Genomic DNA, 9,793 nt, shown 5'->3' on the forward strand with positions numbered 1-9,793 from the left:
AAGGGTTGTTGCAATTAACCAAGTTAATTTCTTTGTTTTTAAGGCAGAGGGCGGAAAAGGCTAATATTTTATAGTTGCATTGTACAAAGTAACCCATCTGCGTTCTAGCTCACTTATTGTTGTTTTAATATTTAATATGATCGTGGGCATCAGAAACTTGCACACAGGGCAACATGGTACATGTAGGCACTGCTGGTGCAACTCGGCAAGCAGGAGAATTCATCTTTGTTGGTCGGTATAGCAGCACTCAGAAATGTATTTCTTCAAGAAACTTCATCAACCATCAACAATGACTGTATAGCCACATGAAAATTGGTGAATTTTCCCTTTAGTAAAAGGCCTGGATGGTTACTTTCTCCACCACTGAATTAAAGTAACCTTAATCTAAAACAGTGCTTCTGAAATGTATAAAGACTCTAATTCCAGTTTTGGTGAAAATGTATTTTTAAAGATTTATACATATGAAACGTAATTTATGAAATGTTTTGGATTACTCTCATTTTTGTAATTTCTAAACTTGCTCTGTGCCAGAAAACCCATAAAAAGGGTTAGCTATACCACAAGGACCCCTGTCTCACTTCCTAGTTTAAATAAGGTGAGAATACTGCTCAAACACTGGTAAACTTTCTATTTTTCAACAAATTCATTAAGTAATATTGCTATCAGATGTGTCTCAACAATAACATGTCGACTCTATAGCCCTTTTAAATCAAAGCTAAATAAGAATTATGGTGTAGAAATGATTAATTTGATTAACATTAAGAGAACTCTGAGTAACTGTAAAAAATAAAATGGCTGCTTGTTACAACTATGCATATAACAACAAGAACAAAACACATGCAAACAACAAGATGTTAACAATAACTTGAAAATTTTGAGTGTGCCTGATGCTCGCTGCTGACTAGTATCATCACCATATTGCCAGCAGTATTAATAGCAGTAGATGTATCATTGAGGTTGTGTGTGTCTGTGTGTGCACATGCATGCGCTGTCACACACGTGTGTATGTATGCAAGTGTGTGTGTCTCTGTGTATGTGCATGCATTATCATGTGTGTTTGTGTTTGTATGGGTGAGAATGTATGTCAGTAAAAGTCCCCTTACACATAGAAAGAACAGCTTGTGTGTGTGTGTGTGTGTGTATGAGAATATATAATATATATAACTGTCAAAAAACAGCTTTAGATCAATCCACCAATCAGAAGACAGGACTGGCCTCAGGTTGGTGAAACTGGCCAATCACCTGTATGTTACAGCACAGAAAACTTTGAATAGTGAAAGGACTGAAAGAGAGAAAGAATTTAACCTGAAGCAGATCAAGGTTTGAATTTATGAACAGTTGAAATAGACCGCAGACAAAAATGTCAAAATTGGACACAGAAAGACAAAGACAGATAGAAACAGGCAGACAGGCAGATAGGCAGACAGAGTGACAGAGAGAGAGAGAGAGAGAGAGAGAGAGAGAGAGAGAGAGAGAGAGAGAGAGAGAGAGAGAGAGAGACTGTTCAAACCTTGAGCTGCTTCAGGTGTAATTGTCTCTGTATGAGGTTTTAACAGCAAAGAACTCAGGTTGGTGAAATTGGCCAATCACCTGTGAGCAACGGCACAGCGAAATTTGAATACTGAGATGACGTAATTGCTGTTGGTTTATTCAGCCAATTGCCTGTGTGCAACGGTACATTCAATTTTAAATATTCTAAAAAGAGTCAAAAGCTGAGACCACAGACCTCTCAAACTACAGCTGTTTAATGAAACAGTAATTGCTACAGCTAAACACTGCATGTGGTGAGTGAGAGGACGGGTTGCCGAATGTGATGGTACATTATATATAGTGTACCTGTACGTCAGGCACACTGAACTAACAGATCGGGGTCATGGCAGATGAGCAACAATGATGGTCTGTAAGTTAAAATGACAGATTTTGTCAATGAAGTGTAGTGGCTTTGGAGAGAGATATATCTGGCTAATATAACAGCAGTTTCCTGTCATAAAAAATCTGGGATCAGGATGTCCGATACAAACAGCTCAGACCTGAAACACTAAAAACAAAAACTGAAGGAGCTTTATACTGCAGACAGGATTGTTTTTCTTTGTAAAACATTTTTTTAAAAAATCTGTAATGTGCAGAAGACTCTGTCATACTGGTATACTCGTGTAGTTTTTCCAGAGGTTTTTGTGTGTTTGTAGCGTGTTGGAAGTTTGCATGTTGTGTCTGTACAGACAAACTGACTCATGCAATCAACATGTTGATATCAACAATCCAAACGTAGTGCAGTGGGAAACACTTTTATTTTACAGGTTGGGATCAGTTCATTCACTCTGATTGAAATTATTTCAAAGTCTTTATTTAGAAGTGATTAACAAGAAGCACAAAACTGCACCTAAAAACTGCAATATCTGAAGAGAGAATCAGCAACAGAAAGGCAATGATTGCAAGATGAAATCAGCAATATGGATTTGACTTGGCTTTCACATGAAGTGATTCTGGCCTGCAGCTCCGCTCACTCAGCTGTCCTACATATGAAGTGGTCTCTGTTGAAGTTTTCTGAATGTAACGTGTTTGCTGTTGTTCTGTTTCTTCTTCATGTATGGTTATGCTGCTTCACTTCATGACCATTGTTTACTGAGTGATGCACTTCAGATATTTATTCAAGATCAAATATTTAATTAATGAAATAATTTAGTTCGATTTTGAGACCTGTTTCCAAAGGAAAGATTAAAACACTCTAAGAAAGAGCTTGCCGGTGTCTCTGGTTAATTGGCTTAAGAAGTAAAATCACCACTCAGTGGTTTTGAGGCCCCAGGTTTCATCAACACAACAGAAAGATTGAAAGGCTCCCATAGAGAGGCTTGTGGTATCTGTGATTCACTGCCTTAGGTAGATAGATCACTACTTCAAAGTTCAAGGACCCTGGTTTGATCCTTGGCTTAGTTCTGAGACCTGTTTCCAAAGGAAAGAGTGAAAAGCTCTAAGAAAGAGTCTTCATGTGATTCATTGACTTAGGAAGGTAGATCACTGTTTTCAAGTTCTGAAGAACCAGGTTCAGTCCTTGGGTTAGTTTTGATCTGAAGTTGATGTAGAGAGACAGCTCAAGAGGATGACCTGTTAAGATTTCAACTGAGTTCAACTCAGTGTTGGTTTGAATCCTGCTTGAGGACATGTGTTGTCTTTAAAGACACCAGCAGAGCAACGCCCCCTACAGGCTGCTCTGGTTCACTGTGTATGTCGTGGATATTAAAAAAGATTCAAGATTGATTTGTCATTTTTATTTCATTTTGAGTGCAAATTAAATATAAAACTTAGTATTCTGATTTTGCTTTGATTTTGTTTGCACCTGAATCATCAGTTATTTTTCCACTGTGCTGCCTTCAAAATCCCTAAAAAATAAATATGAAAAAAAATCTTAATGTTTAATGATGGTTGTTAGGTTTATAAGATCAATTAATTGATTAGTTGAATTTTGAACATAGATACGATGATTTTGTGGTAAATCAACTTTTATTTTACATATGGCCAATAAGAAACAGACGCAAAAAAAAAAATCCTATTCTAAAATAATTTTTAATACTTTCCATGAAATAACCCATATCAACTGTACTTTTGCATATTGATAAGGGGAAATAGTCCATGTAACAGTGTGGCCATAACAGTTATGCAAATATTATATGCGTTTATTTTCATTTTGTATTGTGTTATATTTTTTTCTAGAATTAATTCATCTAAAATTCGATTTAAATTAAACTTGAAAGGCCTAATTGCTATATTTATGTTTTTTAAAAATAAATAAATAAAAACAAGCATGATGAAACGATTCTCGAAGATCATACAATTTTGTCCAGTTAGTTTGAAGATCAATGATATTTTGACAAGAGTACCCGTCTGCAGAGAAGATGGCAGACAAGGGCGCTGCCATAGCTCTACTCCATACCGGAAGTCACAACCGGAAGTTGATCTTCTTTCGTGTATATTATTCGCCATTCTCCATACTACATAATTTAATAGTTAATCGACTCTAAGTCTTTTCATGACTTTATACAGTATGTAAAACTGAGATGTTAGCACATATCACACATAACATTCACACTAGAAAATAACAATCACCTTCACATTAGGATGGTTAATTGTAATTTATGTTGAGTGTAAAAAAGGAGGCCAGCACTGGTGGTAATACAGTGTAAGGAATGTATTGTCCAGATATTATGCAGGATCTTTTTATTAACCTTTATTAGCAAATTTACAAAACAAATTGGCATAGTACAGTGTGGTACATAATTAATTAATAAATAATTAATGTCATAGTAATAAAATAAAGTTGTATAAAATAAATAACAAAAAAATGTCCATAAATAAATAAAAGAAATTTAAAAAAATTCAGTAGGGAATAAGAGCATAGAGCTAGGAGTTCTCTGTAAGGTTAAGATCCTCTGCTAACTTACAAAGTTTCATTGCATTAAAACACAAATCTGGAGAAAAAGTTTCTTTCTGAGACTTCAGGTCCAAAAGTTTCAGGCTACTAGCAGACAGCTATAACTGGATTATTCTGATATTGACAAAAGAAAAGTACAGTGTGAAGACATGGATGAAGTGAAGAAACTCATCGTCCTCAGTTTTGGTTCTGAAACTCTGCACTCATCTGTGAAGAGAAGAAGAAAAAGGACAACAGGTTATTAAATTAATTTGTGACTATCTTTCTTTACAAACTACAGAGAAACTAAGTATAGAATATTGTGCTGTGAACTGTAGACAGACAAGTTACGTTACGAGCACCACATGCAGCAAAGACACAAAGTCATGCATCATTTCATATTAATATCACCGCTGCAGATAATTATTTCCCACAAACCAATGAGATGCATCAAATCTGTACTTGATACGGCAACATTTGACATTTAAACTTTGCAGCCCTGATTAAATATACATTCATGCTGTAAAGGTGATGTGATGTAACATCATGTGAAATAAAACAGAAACTGCTGTTAACTTGTGTCTGTTTCAACCAGGGGTGGAGGTAACTAATTACAAATACCAGCGGTGGAAAGAGTACTGAAAATATGTACTCAAGTACAAGTACTAATACATTGCTAAAATATTACTCAATTACAAGTAAAAGTACTGGTGTTATAAAAATACTTAAGTAAAAGTACAAAGTATTCATCAAAAAAAACTACTCAGGGTATTAGTTACTTTTAACCGATGATGTCACCATCACCTCTCCAGACTAGGGCTATACATTTTTTGTGTTTTGCTTTATCAATAGTTAAAACTCTGACAATCATTTAATCATTAATAATTGATTAGATGCAAAAAAAAAGTGTTTTTTTTCCTAGTTTCTCTTTCCTTATTCAGAAAATGTCTTCAGCAGACAAAACAAAGCTAGATGAGGTGCAGTTACTGCTACGACTATTGATTAAATATCCATGATTACATTTTTAACTGGTTAAATTCTTAACAATAAATCAATTAAAGATCAGTCATTAACAAACTATTTAGTTACAGTAATTTGAGTATTTGTAATTAATTACTTCCACCCCTGACAAGTACTCAAATTACTGTAATTAAATAGTTTTTTGAGTACTTGTACTTTCATGAGTACATTTTCAACTCAGTACTTTTACTGGTACTTAAGTATTCATTACACTATGTAATCCTCTTAGTTACTTTTTAAAATCTGAGTACAATTTTAATTAATATCCAAACCTTTAATCTGCATGTTAGTAGCCAATCAAGTGATCTGATCACAAACAAGCCAATGAAAACCAGGACATATGGATGAAAAACAAAACACTGCAGCAGCACGATGAATACATTAATCGATAAATGGCCATTGAGAATTTAAACAATTACAAATGTATTCATGGATATTTAATCAATCAGTCAGAAATGGCACTGCACCTCATTTGACATTGTTTTGTCTGGTGCAGGCTTTTGTTAAATAAAGAAACTTAAAACTTAAAATGACAAAGAAATGACCAAAAAACACATCTTATAAATTATTAATGATTAATCAATTGTTGGCATTTTCAACTATTAATCTATCGGTTAAGGAAAACACACAAAATTTGCAACCCGAGTTGGAGGAGGTGACGCTGACCCCTGAGCAGAAGTCAATTTCTAACACCAGTACTATAACCTGTAATTGGGTGTGAATGCTTGCAGCATTCCTATGTGCAACCCTATGTTCTTCCACTACCAAAATTCTTTATTTTTATTATTTTTATTATTAAAAAGCTTTGGCTTTTTAACTAATATTCAAATATTTTACATAATTCAAATATTGATTTATTGTCAGCGCAGCTATTCAGAGCAGTTTCAGCATTCCCATTCAGTGCAGAGCAACAGGTTAAAGTTGCATCTACCTCAGTGCCAAAGTCGTCAAATCCTGAAATCAGATTGCTGGCCTGAAAGCAGAGCGAGACGAAAAACACAGAGAAAGACAGACAGACAGACAGATTTACATCAAATGTGATTCTGGACAGCAGCAGTGTCTCAGTATGAAGTGTTACTCACCACAGTGTCCATGTCTCTGGGACTGACGTGCTGCGCCAGAGCCTTGTAGTCATCAGGAGACACTGGCATCATGTTGTCCTTGCAGTCTGGACGGATGTCTGGACCAAAGGTACAGAAAAAACACCTACATTAACTCTGATCAATCAATCAATAACTAAATCTATCATGTTGGGATCTTAATTGTGTTTCAGGGACTGATGCAGACACTTCTGAGACAGATATGAGCTCTGTCTTCATGTAGCCTGTCCTCTCTGGGTTCTCCACATCCATGGGCTCTGGAGCTGGAGGTAATTAAACTGAAAGATGCTGTTTGATTCAGATTCTTTATGAGATATATACCATACTTTAAAAATACTTTGAGTAAAAGTACATTTGTGTCAGCAGGTTTTATTTAAAGTATCAAAAGTAAAAGTGCTTATGATGCAGAAAAAACTGACTTATTTTTACTACTATAGCTGCAGCTGCAACTGTCAGTTATTCTTTTGATTACTTGATTAGTTGTTTGATTCATAAAATGTCAGAAAATAGTTCAAAAGTGTGTTTTTCCAAAGTCCAAGATGAAATCCTCAGTTGTCTTGTTCTAGATATTCAGTCTACTGTCAGAGAGGAGAAGAGAAACCAGAAAATACTCACATTTAAGAAGAAATAACAAAACTCAAACTTAAAAACAACTGTAAAAATAGTTGGTCACTAATTATTAATGGATTAGCAGCTCTAATGTCTATATAGTTATTATTCTTAATGTCTGCCACTGGGTCAGATAAATTTTTGAAATCAGATGAAACAGACCTGTCTGTCCATTTTTACTGACAAACTTACAGTGAGTAGTTCATGAGAAGTAGGAGATTTTTTATCTAGATTAGATTTAGATTATGGTTGTTATGGTGGAAACTCTACCACTTTGTCCACAGGGGGCTCCAAAATCAACAAAATATGAAAGTTCCTTGTTGTAGTTTTAAGTAAAATCAGTAATACCAATAATATGTACTTAAAGTATGGAAATTAAAAATAAAATAATAATAATTTTGTTATTTTAAACTACATTTACAAGTGAGCTGTTGTTTCCACTGTAAATGTTACAGTGGAAACAAAGAAACAAACAAACTTTTTATTATTATTTTTATTTAACTATTTTGAATATTGATTAATTGTACTTCAACTCTTTGTAGTGTCTTTGAAAATACTTCAGTAAGTTTATGTACAGGAGCAGTTTTACAACAGATTGTGAATAAATGTAATAAAGTTAAAAAAAAATTTTTGCCTTTGAAACGTGGAGAAGAAGAATCATAAAAATACAAGCAGTCAAGTATTGTACTTAAGCAGTGTGTGCAGGCGTGCAACTTCCTCTCTGAGGGTTTGGGGTAGTACTTCCCGAAGGCCTTGTCTTTTGGGATGTCGGGGTAGAGGAAGCGGAGCGGGTTCTTGGGGATGTTTTCGGTGGCCATCACCTTGTAGGTGCAGATGATGTCGGGCAGGGAGACGGCGGTCAGCAGAAGACCGGCTTGTCTGGGTTCCAAAATGACAGATATTACAAACTCAAGTTCAAACAGTGGAAAAATTCAAAACTTGACTCTGCTTTTGGATATTTTTACTTTTCCAAATGTGCTGAATTTCGCAAATCAAAATGAGTAATCCTTATTATAAGCTGACATGAGTGACTGATGGTGTGCTCACTGTGGACGTGGTGTTGGATCCAGGTGAAGGTGATGCTCCGTCTCTGCTGCTCTCACTGAACCTGAGCAGGAAGGTCCCGGGACACTTGTCGCTCAGCAGAGACTTCTCCCTCTCCTTGCTGATGAAGCCCATGATGGAGCTGCACACAGACGACAAAGACATTCACAAATCCATCTGGACCTCTGGGAAATGGTCACCACTCACTCTGAAAATCACAAAACACAAAAACGCTGCTCAGCCATCGTTCCACAGGGGAAGCAGGTGTCTTTTAATCACATCCAGGATTCCTTCCATCCACAGCTAGAAGGGAAAAGCTTCTCATTGGCACTTTGATGCAGGACAAAAGACACAGATGTTTAGCTGAGAAAAGATGAAGTAACTGTACAGATACCACTTCTGAAAAAAGTAAAAGAAATACAATTTGTCTTAATTTTTGTTTAGATTTCTAGTATTATGTTAGTATGCACCGACATGCCACAGCAAATTCCTTGTAAACCTACTTTGGCAATAAACCCATTTCTGATTTTGACATTTTCATAACCTGGCTGACTGAGTCTCACCTTGCAGAACTTGGTCCAGGGAATGAGTCCCTCTGGGTTCCTCTGGGCTTTGGCTCCTGCAGAGAAACATTCAGGTTTACATTAAACAGGCCTTAAAACATCTGCAGCTATCAGAGGGGTTTATTTTGCATCTTGTTGCATTTTTGTTTTTTTTGCGTGTGATCGTACCCAGCAGTTTGTCGGCCAGCATGTTGAGCTGCTCCTGGTTCAGGCCTCGCTTGGTGATGGAGGAGAACTGCCAGCTGAGACCACTTCACTGGAGGAGGAGTGAGGAAGAACTTCAGATTCTGAAGATGACAAGAGATAAGAAATCTTAACACACCTGACTGATACTGGATTTCTGAAGTCAACCGAGATATTTGCAATTGATACAAAAAAGTTTCGCTTATTTATCCAACAATTTTTCCATAAATAAGTGACACATAGAAACATTTGCAACAACCTTAATTTTAGTTATATAAATATACAGAATTGCACTTTCTGTAAAACCTTTTCTACAGTTATGATTCCAGACTTTCCCTCTACCTCCTTACACTCAGAGGCACCGTAAAGAAGCTAAAGATGAATCTGACTGATAGCATTTCATACATCTTCTATAGATGATGTGATGGTTTTAGCTCACCTTAGGCTCAATGGTCAGCATGTTGTACCACAGGATGGAGGCCCAGCCGCTGGGCAGCTGACACACAACTGAGATGACCACAACAAGGAGAGACATGGCCTACAACAACAACAACAACAACACATGGAAATAAGATGTTAACAATAACTTGAAAATTTTGAGTGTGCCTGATGCTCGCTGCTGACTAGTATCCACACCATAATGCCAACAGTATTAATAGCAGTAGATGTATCATTGAGGTTGCGTGTGTCTGTGTGCACATGCATGCGCTGTCGCGTGCATGTGTGAATGTACATGAGTGTGTGTGTCTCTGTGTATGGAAGTAAAAGATAGAAAGAACAGATAGAAAGAACAGCTTTTGTGTGTGTGTGTGTGTGTGTGTATATATATATATAAAGTTTATAAAATGTAAAAATTGGACACTTCAGGT

General features: G+C 36.1%; 1 pseudogene; it reads right to left on the bottom strand.

Moving 5' to 3' along the window:
• Nucleotides 1-4,369: 4,369 nt before the first annotated feature.
• LOC146318658 (signal transducer and activator of transcription 1-alpha/beta-like) lies at nucleotides 4,370-9,459 on the bottom strand (annotated as a pseudogene).
• Between the last annotated feature and the right edge of the window lie 334 nt (nucleotides 9,460-9,793).

Source organism: Lutjanus erythropterus, chromosome 11, assembly GCF_056507025.1.
Source record: "Lutjanus erythropterus isolate fLutEry1 chromosome 11, fLutEry1.hap2, whole genome shotgun sequence".
NCBI classification, from domain to species: Eukaryota; Metazoa; Chordata; class Actinopteri; order Lutjaniformes; family Lutjanidae; genus Lutjanus; species Lutjanus erythropterus.